General features: G+C 40.6%; 2 non-coding genes across 2 annotated transcripts; one reads left to right on the top strand and one right to left on the bottom strand.

The window, feature by feature from the left end:
- Positions 1–3051: 3051 nt before the first annotated feature.
- TRNAR-ACG (transfer RNA arginine (anticodon ACG)) lies at positions 3052–3124 on the bottom strand. Its single transcript has one exon. It is a non-coding gene; the product is annotated as a tRNA-Arg (tRNA).
- Positions 3125–4340: 1216 nt separating this feature from the next.
- TRNAA-AGC (transfer RNA alanine (anticodon AGC)) lies at positions 4341–4413 on the top strand. The gene has a single exon. It is a non-coding gene; the product is annotated as a tRNA-Ala (tRNA).
- The last annotated feature ends 11951 nt before the right edge of the window (positions 4414–16364 follow it).

Raw genomic sequence — 16364 nt, 5'->3', positions numbered from 1 at the left:
CATTCCTTTGTAGTTAGCTTGTTGTTTTCTTCATTTGCTCCTATTTCTGAAAGCTTTGCGAGTCTCATTTTTATCCTCAAGGTCTTTAAATTTCACTAGGCTGTGTCCGGGCATGCTGTTTTTCATTCATTCATCCTACTTGGCACTGGAAGGCCCTTCCAGTCTCTGCTTTCTCTTTCTGGGACTCTTGTCACGTAGCCATTGTGCCTTCTGGATCTATCCTTCATGCTATTACTTTTGTATTTTTTGCTCTTTATATTCTGGTTGTGTGGGTGATGCTTCTATTCTGTCTTCTACATAACCAAATTTAATCTTTAGCCAAGACCAATATATTATTCTTCACCTTAGCAATCATACTTCTAGTTTTCAAGAACTCTATTATTCTCTAGTTGCTCCTTTTAATATCACTTTGTTCTGGTTTTTATTGCTATAATATCTTCTGGATGTCCCTGAGGATAACCATTAACAAAGAAACAACAACAACGAAAAAAAAACTTTGCTCTATTCTTTACATTATCTGTTTCCTCCTGGACCAGTTGTTTTTATTGCTCATCTCGGACATTCTTTTTCAATTTGTTGTTGTTTCATCTCAAATGCCTGGCAAACATTTATTGTGCATATTCATGATCAAAGGACCACATTGATTCATATCTGTATAAATGGCTAGGTCCTGGGAACAAGCAGGCTTTTCCATTTATGGTTCATGGGTGGGGAACAGCCATGCTGGCTCAAGATTCCCCGAATGGTCATCTGTGAGGGAACTTGCTCTGAGAGTGAGGTGGAGTAGCCTTCCTTTTTTTCCATGTGTGTTATTATTAGGTTCTACCCTGCCTCTTTCCACAGCCTTATACCACACCAAAAGCTTTTCTACTCTGCCTAAGTAGTTCTCTAGGCACTCTAGCTGGGGACAAATGCAGCAGCAGCTGCACAGTGTTGTGGTCCTGTGATCTCTGTGCAACTGTCTCTGGGTCTGGAGCCTCAGGGAGCTCCATAAGAAGAACTATTTTGTCTCTCTAGCTTCTAGAATGTGTGTTCCAAGCCATAGTTTTCTCCATTCTGGATCATCTGTCCATTCAATGCCATTTGCTTTCCATCTCCCAGAAATTATTCAAAATTTTTGGTCTTCTGATTGTACCCAATGCCATTTTCTATCCAGCAGTAGATTTATTTCTTTTTGCTATCTTTATTATCTTTTCAATGAACTCCTGGGAAGGAAAGGATGCAGTTGTATGTCCTGGGTACTGCCCCTGCCCATCCATACAGCTAGTGGTGAGCTTGCCCTTCTGGCTGCATGCAATCCATGGTTCAGGACTCAGGCGTGAGCATCTGAGGCCAGAAAAATGGAGAGTTTTGCAATCAGGACTGAAAAAGAGAAGTGAGTCTCTAGGAGGCAAACTGTGAGGGATAAAGTTTAGGAGCTTTTAGGGTGGGGGGCAGCACCATGTGCACTACAGAAGCATAGAGAAGAGCCAAGAAGCACTGAAAGACAAAGGATTTAAGGAGTCCTAGTCCCCAAGTCCTAGTTGCATTTTCATCCTTAGTCTCCTTGGAACACCCCTGTATCTTTATAATAAATGTCTCTCTTGCTTACTCCAACTGGCTAAGATGAATTTCTGTCACTTGTAAGTAAAAAAGCCAGAACTCACCCACCATCTTGTTCCCCATGGACTCTGCTACTCCATCAGACTGGCTGTTGGGGAACGGGGCAAGAGTACCATGGGGCTGAGGGTTCTGCCAGAGTGTGACGATGGCCATGGCAGTGACCTCTGCAGATGGTAACAGCCTTACTTGCCACCCTTGCAGAATAAGGAGGAGAAGACAGGAACAAGATGGAGGCTTTTCCTTGTGGCCTAATTTACTTGATTCTGTCCATTATTCTGGGGGAGGTGCAACATACATCTCCCCAACCTCTCACAGGGATCTTTTTTTTTAAACTCTAAAAAACACTGTATAACTTTAAAGATATATAAGCTTGTTACGTGCAAAAATGGCCAAATGTTCACTTGGAAGCAAAAATAAAACTATCATTTAGTTCAAGTAGTCTGTGCTCGTCCATCCCCCAATATTAGCTTCTTTCTGGCCATATTTGTGTAGCCTTAGCAAAGATGTTTTCCCACTTAAAGAACCAGCCAGCCTTTTCTCTACCCTAACATTACATTTCAGTAAAGTTTTTACTTTTTAGAGTTGCTATCTTGTTGAGATTTAAGAAATAATTCCAAACCCCTCCACAAACAAGATTCATACAAAAACTTCAAAATAAAAACTCAGTTTGCTCAAAACATTATGACCCTCTCGGTTAAAAGACCCTTGAGGCCAGAACCCAAGCTGTTAGATGGTTTTCATGCACTGTTAAGAACTCAGGAGTTACATAGTAAATTAGTAAAATATTGACAACAGATCATTAACAATTAACTTTCTCTGAATATGACATCACAAAAACAGCAAGAGGAAGAGGGATTATAGGCTCATCTAAGGGTGAATACATTTGTCAAAATTAAATGTAAAATAGGAACAGGATCAGAAAGACATTTTGAATAACCTCAAATTTCTTTCCTCTGCATTATCGAGGGTTGGAGTTCTTTAGTGCCTGTAATGGCTTGAAATAATCTACGAGACTTGACGAACCGAGCTGCGGTAGAAGCAGTCCTGGGATTTTATGCAGTTTTATCTCCGGGAGCTGTGGGCTTCACTTTGCATCTGCCTAACCGGGTTTTCTTATCTTTCTTCACTCCTAAATCACGGAGTAGTCGGTTTCTAAATTTCCTTCCGCTTTCCCGCAGCCCTTCAGCGTGCGGCGCTGGCGCTCCTGGGAAGGTGTCGGCACGCTAAAGGCCCACGTTTGTATTGGGGCCTTCTCTTACCACCTCGAGAGTTCGAGGGGCGGGAATGGGAAACTGCAGAACAGCGGCGGCAGAGCTGCACGACGGCTTTCTGAGTTTTAAGTGTGAGCAGTCATTGCAGAAATCTAAATTACTCTTGGCATTTGTGGTTTGGAGAACTGAGGAAAAAATGTAATCATTTCTGACTTTTAAATACTAAGGTGACAAAAGTCGAGCCAGGCAGGAGTCGAACCTACAATCTTCTGATCCGTAGTCAGACGCGTTATCCATTGCGCCACTGGCCCCCAACAAAAAGCTGCCTGAAAGGACATCTAACAACGGTTTTGGGGGCAACTCAGGCTCTACAGGCAGAGTACGAAAGGAACGTGGGGGATGGGGCCGGAGGTGGACTCTCAGTCTTAACACCGTGGGCCCTGAACCCCGGGTTGGAGCCCCTTTCCAAAGTCAGTCAGGCTAGCGCGGGCCAGAGGGGTGCGTGGTATGTGGATGTGTGCGAGCGTGTCTGCCCTTCTGCGCATGCGTAAACAGTATTCAGCCACAGACACACCTCCTCTGGCTGCTTTCCCACCCTTGCTCCGGAGATAACGCATGCTCATTTTAATCCCTACCTAACGGGCAAACGCATTCTGGCTTTTACGCGGTGAATCCCAGGGGGCGCGATGCGCTTACTTGTCTTTTCGATAGCTTAGTTGGTAGAGCAGAGGACTGTAATTAATTGTACGTTAAGAGACAATCTTAAGTCGCTGGTTCGATTCCAGCTTGAAGGAGATATGGTTCCTTCTTTCCTATAGATATTAAATGACATTCCAACAAGCCATAGGAATTCTATTACTTTGGTTCCAGTTTTGGCCTGTGGAATCCCTCTTTTGAAATCTTTTGGGATTCCTCGAAACGGAGACGTGCTTGTGCAGGTTCCAAGCAAGTCTGCGCTCGGCGGGGCGGCCTCATCGGTCGCGGCGTGTTTCTAAATCGTCTTTCGCATTTCCCTGAACGTCCCGAATCACAAAACAGTGAACGATTACTTACCGGACCAGGCCTGATAACCTCAGTGGGCCTGGCTCGGCGTTCCGCCCGCGCCTCCCCTCAGAGCCCGGGACAGGGTCGGCGACAGGAGCGCGCGCTCCGGCTGCCGCGAGGCGGGGAAGAGGGGGAAGGTCCGGAAGAGGCGGGGTCGTGCGCCTCAGAACTTGGGAATGAGAAGAATATGATAAAACGCACGAAGCCTCGAAAATTTCTCAGTTATGAAGACGAGTGGACAACTCTCCGGTACGTCCCTTCGACAGTTCAGCTGGTAGAGCAGAGGACCGTAGGGCGCGTGTCTGTAACTGTCTTTAGGTTGTTGGTTCGATTCCGGATCGAAGGAGAGGGCGATTTATTTTGCCGCTTATAGCTTCAGCTGCGAGGCAAGATCAAGGGTGTCCTCAAAAACGTAAAATCGTATCTTCTCGTTTAAATGCTCTGAACCTTCTCTAGAGGAAGAGATAAGCCGTGTCTAGCGGTGGGGGATTAGCTCAAATGGTAGAGCGCTCGCTTAGCATGCGAGAGGTAGCGGGATCGATGCCCGCATCCTCCAGTTTTTCCTCCTTACTTTCTCGTTTGTTTCTCTTTCAGTTCTCACCCGTTTCGCTTTAGAGCTTAGCGGGCCAGCAAGTGGTGGGGTGGGACGTTACCGCTCTGTAGAACTCCCCTGAGGCGGGATAATGGGTGCTGGCGGTTTATCCTTCTAACTTTGGGAAAATTTAGGAAGTTTCTTTTTTCTTCCCTCTCTCTAAAAATGGCAACAAGTTGCACTGTCAAACCTATTACCCTTCTGATTCTTTCCTCATTTTGATTGATGGCTACAGTTACGGGACGGTCTGAGGCTAAGCTGCCCAGAGCCAGAGGAAGCCAACGGATGGGGGAGAAACAACAGTAGAACAACTAAACAGAAGTTGGAGAAGAACGCTACTTGAAACTTAAACGCTGAGCCGAGGAAGCGGGAACTGTTCTGCTCCATTTCGGCTACGTACAGTGAGGTCCCCGCTCTGGACAGAACCGAAGTGGACGGGAGGAGGAAACGAGCACCAGTGGAGAGACGGAGAAAGGCCCAATTGGGAAGGGTTCTAATACCGTTTTCCTCCGGAGAAGTAGCTATGGAGAGTTAGAGAGACTAGAAGAGAGAAGGAAATATGAACTGGAGAAAGTTCTATCTTGGGCTGCCTCTGAGAACAGTCTATTTTGTTAAAGAACGAGCAGTCAAGACCAAACACACACATACACTCACTGGAAGATTCAGAGATTAAAGAGAACACACACAAAAGGTTTTCTGGTGATAAATTATTGATCCTAATTTTCTAGAATATGACCACAAAAAGGCTATTGAAGCTATGCCTCGGTTTTCACTACACAAAGCACAAATCTTCCAGACAAAGGCAGAATTATTACCTTATTTGAGGATTACAACTAATAAATGATAATTCTTTTCCCCCCATGTCCATTTTAGGGTCCTAGACAAGTTGTCAAGGATTTCATTTTACTTGGTTCCACAGTCAACACCCATGGAACAGCAGTCAAGAAATCAAAAGAGGTATTGCATTGGGCAAATCTGCTGCAAAACACCTCTCTAAAGTGTCGAAAAGCAAAGATGTCACTTTGAGGACTAAGGTGCGCCTGACCCAAGCCATGATATTTTCAGTCACGTCATATGTATGTGAAAGCTGGGCAGTGAATAAGGAAGACTGAAGAAGAATTGACACCTTTGAATTACAGTGTTGGTGAAGAATATTGAATATACCATGGACTGCCAGAAGAACGAACAAATCTGTCTTGGAAGAAGTACAGGCAGAATGCTCTTTGGAAGCGAGGATGGCGAGACTTAGTCTCACACACTTTGGGCATGTTATCAGGAGGGATCAGTCCCTGGAGGACATAATGCTTGGTAAAGTAGAAGGTCAGTGAGAAAGAGGAAGACCTTCAAGGAGATGGACTGACGCAGTGGCTGCAACAATGGGCTCACACGTAACGATTGTGAGGATGGCATAGGACTGGGCAGTGTTTCTTTCTGTTGTACACAGGGTCACACTGTGAGTCGGAACTGACTCAACAGCACCTAACAACAACAGCAGACAACCTGTACATTTTTGTTACTAATGTGTACAACTTACAGTAGCCTATTGGTATATCTTTCATTGGCGGGGGAAGCAGTCTCCACTTTTACCTCATTTTATGCTTTTCAGTGTAGTCTTAATTGAACATTCGTGATTCACTTACAATATTTCATCCTAATTTTTGTGAAAACAAATTCAAAAAGTAGTAAAATTTTTTTATCTGATGACATGTCCAAATTTCTGATTTGGGATTATGGGTGCTCTAGCTGGATGAGGTGAGTAGCTGGCCGTGAAGCTGTGTGTGATCCGAAGAGTGGGAAATGGGTATATAACAAAGACCCAGGGGCAGAACACCTTTTGGGGCAAGTGGGCTGGGTTAGAACTCAAGCAACGGCTCAGGGTCAGCAACCAGGTGGAGAATGGAATTCACATAAAAAATTAAAATTATAAGTCAAGAGACAGTATTGGATAGTGGTTTACTCCTGTGGGCTGTGAAACCTGATGATGGCCTTTCTTGGCTTTGTCACTTGCTAGCTGTATGATCTTGGGCAAGTTGCTTGACATCTTGGTGCTTCAGTTTCCTCCTATGTAAAATAGAGATTAAAATAATGGGACCTACTTTTAATTAAGATGTAACTTGTACAGCACTTAGTAAAATGCGTGGGATGTAATAAACACACAATGAACAGTTGTTATCAGTGTAGAAGGAATGATGGAAGGAAAAAAGAGGTGGGCTTTTTAAAGGCTTCTAAGAACAATAATAATGAGCTGAATTTGTGCTGCTGTACAGTAAATATGAACAAATGATGGAATAGCCTAGTGAGAGGAAGTGCTTATTAGTTTATACCTAATCTGATATTAAAAATAAAGCCTGATTATTTTTACATAAATACATTATTATATTCAGTCAGAATTAGATTGTATTTAGCTTTTTATTTGAGTTTTAGGAAGTAAGGGAAAGGTACAGATCTTCTCAGGTTCACTGAGTAAGGGCCATAGGGTAGGGGAGAACTGGAACAGCCGAAAGATCCCTATGTGAGCAGAAAGTACCATCTGGGGAAGAGGAGGGAATAACCATGATGAACAAGGTTAAAACTGATCACCCAATCTGCACATCCTAGAACCCAAAGGACCTGCAAGAATTAGTCAAAACAAACAAACAAACAAACAAAAACAAAAACCCATTGCCATTGAGTGACCATATAGGACAGGGTAGAACTGCCCCATAGTTCCCAAGGAGCACCTGGTGGATTTGAACTACTGACCTCTTGGTTAGTCAACCATAGCACTTAACCACTACACCACCAGCATTTCTGAGAGCTAGTCAAACAAGCACTAAAACAGGTGGGATTGAAGGAATGAGAGGAAAGGAGGGGAAGACAATTTTCTGGAGACAGACAACATAAGCAACAGTTTGAGTCAGGCTTGTCTGCTTGAATATAGCTGAGGATGTGCTAGGAAACAGGGGAAGGGAAAGGTAGGTTGGGGGAAGCTAGGTGGAGTTAGGAAGAGATGTACAGTCAGCTTTTGTGAGAGGGTCTGACATCCTCTCCTGGTGGAAAGTGATTGAAAGACTGGAGAGGAGTTTTGATAATTGCAGAATTCCTTCTGTGGAGCAGAGTGGGCCAGCCCCCTTGGACGACCTTGGTGATAGGCTATTTAAGGAACAGGCTGCATTTGGAGCAGGTGCCTGTGGAAGTGAGAGAGAGGCCATTTTGTCAGGGAGCAATGGACAGATAGGGCTGCTGCTGTTGGTGCCAACAACATACGTTTCAGGTCCACTGTAATAAATGCTCTCAACTCTCATGGTAGGAGGACGAGACCCAGGAGTACTAGTTCTCCCTTTCACCTCAGTTTCCTTTCCCTTTCCTTTCACCACTAAAAATAAGGAGTCATTTTCCTGGCAAGCTGTAAAGATTGGGATACATTTCAACACCTAGAGTCCTAGCGAGCATGCCATAAAGAGAGGAAGCTCTAGTGGGACTATTCATTCTAAGGGTTGTACGTGTGTTTATATAAATATATGTGGAAGTGCAGATGAGATGGAGGAAAAGTAGAACGAGCTTAAGAATACAAGAAGATGGTTGAATAAATTATAGTATCACCATACAATAGAATGTGCATAGCCATTGAAATTATATTTATTAAGAACTTTTATTGACATGGAAAAAGTTAATAATTGAATGCTAAGTGAGTAAAGTAGGTTCAGAGCAATATAAACAATAGCAATATAAGCAAACATAAGTTATCTGTAGAAAAGACTGGAAAATTCATTAAAATATTGACAGCAGTGAGCCTTAGATAGTAGGATTACTGTTTCCTTAATTAAAAAAATATTGTCTAAGTTTTCTGCAGTAAGCATTTATTTTCTAAATGGAAATATATGGGATCTTAAAAAATTAACAGCTGACATCTACTGAGCAATTCCAACAAGCCAAGCATAGTTCTAGGCACTTAACATATATTAATTCTCTCATTAAAAAAAAAAAAAAAAACGCCAGGATCAGATGGCTTCACTGGTGAGTTCTACCAAACATTTAAGGAAGAAATACTCATTATACGCAAAGTCTTCCAGAAAACTGAAGAAGAGGGAGTACTTCCCAACTCAGTTTGTGAGGCCAGCATTATCCTGATACCAGAACCAGGCAAAGACATTATCAGAAAAGAAAACTACAGACAATATTCCTCATGAACATAGCCCCAAACATTTTCAGCAAGATTTTAGCCAATTGAATCCAACAATATATAAAAAGGAAAATGCATCACAACCAAGTGGAGTATATCCCAGAAATATAAGACTGGTTCAACATTTAAAAATCAGTCAACATAATTTTCTATATTAACAGACAAAAGAACAAAAACCATAGGATCATCGTAGTAGGTGCAGAAAAAGCATTTGACAAAATTCAACATCCATTTCTGATTTTAAAAACTGTCAACAAACTTGGAACAGAAGGGAACTTTTTAAACCTGATAAAGGGCATCAATGAAAAACATAGAGCTAACATTATACTTAATAGTAAAAGATTATAGGCATTTCTCCTAAAATGAGGACTAAGTCAAGGATATGCGTTTTCACACTTCAGTTAGCACTGTACTGGGGTTCCTAGCCAGTGCAATAAGGCAAGAAAAAAGAGTAACAGACGTCCAGATTGGACGGAAGAAGTAAAATTGTCTCTATTCACAGATATTAATAATTTTTCATATCAATTACATGTTAAAATGATATTTTAGATATTTTGGGGTTAATAAGATATGTTAATACAATTATTTTTTCTTTTCCTTTTATGTTTTGTAATGTGGCTACTAAAACCAAAACCAAACCTGTTGCGGTCGAATCACTCAAAGCAACCCTATAGAACAGAGTAGAACTGCCCCACAGTGTTTCCAAGGAGCGGCTGATGGATTCAAACTACCAACCATTTGGTTAGCAGCTGAATGCTTATCCACTCCACCGCCAGAACTCAATTACATACATGGCTCATATTTGTGACTTGTATATTTCTGTTGGACAGTGCAGGTGAGAGACCTAGGCAGGGGCTAGATCATGTCATGCCTAAGGCACCACCAAACCAAACCTGTTGCTGTTGATTCGAACTCATAGGAACCACAGTGAGGATTAATTCCTTTATCCTAAGGTTAATGGAACCATTAACAGGATTTAAACAGGAGGAAGAAACCAAAACCAAACCTGTTGCCATCAAGTCAATTCCAACCCTATAGGACAGAGTAGAACTGCCCCATAGAGTTTCCAAGGAGCGCCTGGTGGATTTGAACTGCTGACATTTCGGTTAGCAGCCATAGCACTTAACCACTACTTCTCCAGGGTTTCCAAATAGGAAGTAGCACATGGAAAAATGGACTGCATAAGGCAAGAGTGAATTCAGAGATATCAGGTATCATGGGTGGTGGTGGGAGGTGGGGGGAGGGTCTGTAAATCAGGTAAGGAGTTCAGTCATGGGGCATTGGGAAAGCCTTGGGCTAAAGTATTTGCTACTTGTTGGAATTGTCACTGTTTATTTCTGTCGTGTGAATTACCGGTATTGCCAAGAAATGCTCAGAGGAAATACAGTATGTTAGTTTTCCAACATTTTCTCAGAAATCTTTATGATGAAGTAAAATTTATAAACAACAGATTTGGAGAAGGAGTAATTATCAAGATGAAAAAAACTGTCTAATGAAAGAAATACCATAGTGTTAACTTCTGTTAAGTGCTTTTCAAGTAAGTTCATTTCTGTTTCTCTCTTTCAAATTTTGTGGTAAAATCTATATGAAATAAAATTTGCCACTTTAACAATTTCTAACTGTACAATTCAGTGGCATTAATTATATCTACCGAAACCAAAAAACCAAACCCATCGCCATTGAGTTGATTCTGACTCATAGTCGACCTATAGGACAGAGTAGAACTGCCCCATAGAGTTTCCAGGGAACAGCTGGTAGATTTGAACTGCCAACCTTTTGGTTAGCGGCCAAACTCTTAACCACTATACAACCAGGGCTCCAATTACATCTATAGTGCTGTGCAATCATCACTGCTATCTGCTTACAAGTTTTTTTTTTCATACCAAATAGAAATTCTGTACCAATTAAGCAATAACTCCTCATCCCCTCTCCAGCACCTGGTAACCTCTATTCCATTGTAGGTATATACCTGTTTTGTATTTATCCATTTATCTGTTGATGGACATTTGGGTTGTTTCCACCTGTTGGCTATGAACATTGGTGCACAAACATCTGTTCGAATCCCTACTTTCAATTTTTTGAATATTTGCCTAGGAGTGGAATTTCTGGGTCATACAGTAATTTTATGTTTAACTTTTTGAGGAACTGCCAAGCTGTTTTCCACAGAGACTACACCTATTTTACATTCCCATCTAAAATGCACAGGGATTGCAATTTCTCCACATCCTTACCAACATTCATTATTAACATTTTTTTGATCAGAGCCATCCTAGTGGCTGTGAGGTGGTACCTCATTGTGGTTTGCATTTGCATTTCCCTAATGACTAATGATGCTGGGCATCATTTCCTGTGCTTATTGCCCATTTATTTATCTTCTTTGGAGAAATGTCTATTCAAGTCCTTTGCCCATTTTTTAACTGTGTTATTTGTTAGTTGTTGAGTTATAGAAGTTCTTTATATATTCTGAATGTTAAGCCCTTATCAGATATGTTATTTGCAAATATTTTCTGCCACTCTGTAGGTTGTCTTTTCACTTTCTTGGTAATGTGCTTTGATGCACAGAAGTGTTTAATTTTGATTAAGTTCAGTTTATCTATATATTCTTTTGTTTCTTATGCTTTTGGTGTCATATCTAAGAATCTTTTGCCAGAACCAAACTCATGAAGATTTACCCCTATGTTTTATTCTAAGAGGTTTATTGTTTTAGTTCTTATATTTAGGTCATTGATCATTTTGAGTTAATTTTTGTATATGATGTGAAGTAGGGGTCCACCTTCATCTTTTACATGTGGAAATCCAGTTGTCACAGCACCATTTATTGAAAGAACTATTCTTTCCCCATTGAATGGACTTAACACTCTTGTCAAAAATCAGTTGACCATAGATGTATGGTTTTTTTCTGGACTTTCAATTCTATTGCATTTTTCCATATGTCTATCCAGTACCACACTGTTTTGATAACTATAGCTTTGTGTAGAAAGTTTTGAAATTGGAAAGTGGCAATCCTCCAAATTTATTCTTCTTTTTCAAGATTGTTTTGACTATTCAGGGTTCCTTGCAATTACAAACAAATTTTTTTCCTATACAAATATGAGGATTGGCTTTACACTTCTGCAAAAAAAAGGTTGTTGGAACTTTGATAGGGCTTGTGTTGAATCTGTAGATTGCTTTGGGTAGTACTGACATCTTAACATTACTGTCTTTCAGTCTATGAACATGGAAGGTTTTCCCATTTATTTAGGTTTCCTTTAATTTCTTTCAGCAATGTTTTCTAGTGTTCGGTGTATATACAACTCTTTCCCCTCCCTGGTTAAATTTACTCCTAGATATTTTATGCTTTTAGATGCTGTTATAAATGGAATTCATTTGTTATTGTCCTTTACAGACTTTTCATTGTTAGTGTATAGAAGCACAACTGATTGTTATGTGTTGTTCTTTCTTGTACTCTGCAACTTTTCTGAATTCATTCATTAGCTCTAGTAGCTTTCGTGTCATCTGCAAATAGAGTTTTACTTCTTACTTTCAAATTTAGATACATTTTCTTCCTTCCTTTCTTCTTTCTTTCTTTCCTTCCCGCTCTCCCTTGCTCCTCTCCTCCCTCTCTTCATTCTTTCTCTCTCTTTTTTGCCTAATTGCTCTGGCTAGAACATCCAGTACAATGTTCATAGCGGTGGACATCCTTGTCTTGTTCCTAATCTTAGGGGGAAATATTTCAGTTTTTCACCATTGAGTATAATATTAGCTGTGAGTTTTTCATAAATACCCTTTATCATGTTGAGGAAGTTCCCTTCTATTCCTAGTTTGTTGAGTGTTTCATCATAAAAAGGCATTGGAATTTGTCAGATGCCTTCTATGAATCAATTGAGACGATCATGTGGGTTTTTTTTCTTTCATTCGATTAATGTATTACATTTATTGATGTTTTTATGTTGAGCTATTTCTGCATTCTTGAGATAATTCCCACTTGGTCATGATGTATTATCCTTTTACAATGCTGTTGGATTCAATTTGCTAATATTTTGTTGAGGATTTTTTGCATCTGTATTCACCATATTCATAAGGGATATTGGTCTGTAGTTTTCTTTTCTGTACCTTTATCTGGCTTTGGTATCAGGGTAATCCTGGCCTCATAGTATGGATTAAAACGTGTTCTCTCCTCTTCTGTTCTTTGGAAGAATTTTAGAAGAATTGGTGTTAATTCTTCCTTAAATGTTTGCTAAAATTCCCCAGTAAAGCTATTGGTCTGGACTTTTTGTTGTTGGGAATTTTTGATTACGGATTCATTCTCTTTACTTGTTATAGGTCTATTGAGATTTTCTGTTTCTTCTTGAGTCAGTTTAGATAACTTGTGTTTCTAAAACATTTTCGATTTCATCTAGGTTATATAATTTGTTGATTTACAGTTATTCATAGTACATTCTCTTATAATCCTTCTTATTTCTGTAAGGTTGATAGTAATGTCCCAACTTTCGTTTCTGATTTTTGTTATTTGTGTCTTCTTTCTTTTTTCCTTTGTCACTCCAGCTAAAGGTTTGTCAGTTTTATTGCTCTTTTCAGAGAACAAACGTCTGGCTTCATTTATTGTCTCTATTCCTATTCTCTATTTCATTTATCTCCACTCTATGCTTAGTGCACAAGGCAGTGGGCTTTGTAGTCAAAAGATGTGTCTCTGAATTTGCTTCACAACCTCGTAGCCAAATGACCATGGGCAACTGCTTAACTTTGCTAAACCACACGTGGCTCAGTGGAGATTATAAGACGGGGAGCTATCATAAGAAGTAACTGGTGCTCAGTACATATTTATTTCAGTTGTTGTGGTAGTATTTTTGATTTTAGAATCCCTTTTTCTCCCTTCCTGTGATGAAGAACACACTGAGCTCTACATTTCACTCCTGTGCTCTGGCCTCTAAAGCCTGGCTCCATTTGGCCCCGCAGCTAGAGGTTGAATGAGGTCAAAACTATTTTCTTTCTGTTGTCAGCCCTTAGGGCTAAGTCCACTGTTGGGCACATACTCAGGTTTTTATGGACCCATTTTGTTTTCTTTGACTTATCTGGGGGATTGGGAAACTGCTGGAGGTGTGAGAGCAAGGGTGGCTTTGCTCTAATTTTCAATGTGTCTAAACATACTCCTGCCCCAGTCTGGTGGGATTTAGGAATGAGGATGACTGGGGCTTCCAACTAAGGCAGCCCCCTGTGTAATCACTCCTGATTGGTTTCAACCCCCCGTAGGACTGTGTGTGGTGAGGTGAGAGTGGGAGAAGGGGGGAAAGTCACGCACGACTCTTAGATAGTCCAGGATACCTTCAGGAGACTCAGCTGGTTTTCATGTCACTGTGGAAACTCAGTTCCACTCCAAAAATGCCAGGGCCTTGAAGATTACTTGAATTCTGATTCAGCTCCAGAATATTTCCAGTAATCTGGACCCTGTGAAGGATTTGGGTGGACTAAATTTTTTTTGTGTGTGTTCCTCTCTAGAGCAGATTGCTATTTCCATGTCCCACTCCTAACACACATTCACATACCCTCCCCATAGATTGCTGGTTTCTGTGAGTGGGGAGGAGCAAGGCATGGGGAAAAGAGGATAAGGAGGGGAAGGTGGATGTTATTCATCAACTTGGCTTATTCCTATGAGAGAGATCATCTGGTCATTCTTGCTGGTTTCCTGCATAGCCTCCAGGGGTGGTTCTAAGAAGAAGTGAGTCAGAGAGCAAGAAGGAGTGGAGAGAAAAGAGGATAGCAAACTGTACATCAAGTAATTGAATTGGGGGTTCTTCGTGTAAAAATTAACACCTTTATATAGTTTTTCCCCCTACAAACCCTACTCAATTAGGTTATGAACCCCACTTACTTTTAGATGAAAGAACTGAAATCCAGATAGGTGAAGTCACTTTCCCAAGACCACAAGCGAGGTAGACATAGAATCTGGACAGAGGCCTGCCTCCTGACTCACTAGGTAGTCTTCTCACTGCATCATGGATGGTTGCTCAGACTCAAGGCATTGCTGCGGATTCCACTTTCATAGCAGCCTCAGAGTCTATTTCCTCTTCTCCTTCCTCATTGCCATTGTCCTGTGCCAGGGCTTCATGACCTCTCACCTGGCAACTGCCTCCTATCTGGTCTTTAGCCAGGTCACCCCACTCTAATCTCTCCCAACCACCACTGCTAGATTAATCTAACACACAGCTGTAACGGGAACATCCCTGTGAAAAACTTTCAATGACTATCTATTACCTGATTTATTAAGTGTTAAAAAACCCTTTAGCCCAGCATTCATGGCCTGCCAGTGCACTAACAGCATACCTTGCACTCTAGCCCAAACCACCATGTGCTCTTAACAGTCCCTGTACTCTTCTCCCTCTGTCTTAGCTTCTGTGCCTTCTTTAGGAAAGCTTTAGCTAAGCCCCACCTAACTACATGTCCATTCGTCTGAGTTCCTCAGTGAATGAATACAATGCCACCCCACCATGAAGCCTCCGACTCCTCCAACTCGAAAATTCTGTAGCTGTTTATCACATTTTACTTTGTACTGTGGTTCTGTAAATGTATATCTTATCTCTACTATTAGACAGAGCTCCTTGAGGACAATGACCTCTATCTTGCTCATCTTTTAACTCCCAGAACTTAGCACAAGGGTGACACATAATGTATACTCAGTGAATATTATGTAAAGGAATGAATTCTTCCTATAATAACAGGCTGTGCTACAATGTATATTTTTAGTTTGAGTGGTTGTCTTCAGATTGTAAACTCTTTTTATAGTAGAAACTTTATTTTTTCTAGAAAATATCTCACATATTGCTCTCAGACCTCCATAATCCATGTAATGATAAACACAATTAACTACTAGGCTAGGTGAATGGCATTAACTCAGTAAAAAAAATTTAAAACAAAAGAAACCCTCCAATTCCCTTCTTCACTGTAGTTGCTAATTAGATATTGAAAGGAATAACAGAATTCTCCAAAGATCTCTGAAATGTTTATGAATCCATGTGACTTATTAGTTAATAGAGCTTATTAGATTCTCAATAAGCTCTCGGTGCAAATAGCACGAAGACCACACATAACCAGTCACATTGACCTACCTTTGCTGGTAATTAAGTGCACACCAGGGATATGTTAACAAAATGTATTCATTGTTTGAAGTTTTTAAAATCAAGGAGAAATAAAGCATCAAACTTATTGCAGATAAAGAGGCATGGATTTCTTTCTCATTTTTGGTCCGATTTTAAATTTTTAAATAAAAGATATATTAAACAGTTGTTTCACAACATCCTAGCAAATTCCACAATTGATGTTATGATCCAAGAGCAAATGTAAAATATCAGAAATGACAAGGGAAACTATCATTTAAAAAAGTCTATATGGAGGAAGAGACAAATTCAACTGAATTGTAGGTGTTTTAGAAGCAGATAAAACACAAGGATGGAAGCAGGACTCCATTTTCACTTCAGGTGTTAATGGCCCTGATACCTGTTTCCCACTGTATGGCAAAATGACAGAATGGGTCTTCTAGTCCATGTGCCAGTTACTACCTCATTGCTGCAAACTAAATTAAAATTTTTAAAGACTGTCGAATTTTCTTTGTGTTTTTGGGTGTGTGTAGAGGTTGTGCTGATGAGGTACAGGATGATTAGAGGGTTAGAGAAGAGGGATAACAATGTGGAAAAGAAATGTACATACTAGAGTTTTACTCTACAACTTTTTTTTATATATCATCGGTCGGTGTTGAATTTTTTTTTTTTTTTTTTTTTTT

This window comes from Trichechus manatus, unplaced genomic scaffold (genome assembly GCF_000243295.1).
Source record: "Trichechus manatus latirostris isolate Lorelei unplaced genomic scaffold, TriManLat1.0 scaffold00018, whole genome shotgun sequence".
Lineage (NCBI taxonomy): Eukaryota > Metazoa > Chordata > Mammalia > Sirenia > Trichechidae > Trichechus > Trichechus manatus.
The sequence above is the reverse complement of the archived record's forward strand: the minus strand, read 5'-3'. Positions and strand labels throughout refer to the sequence as shown.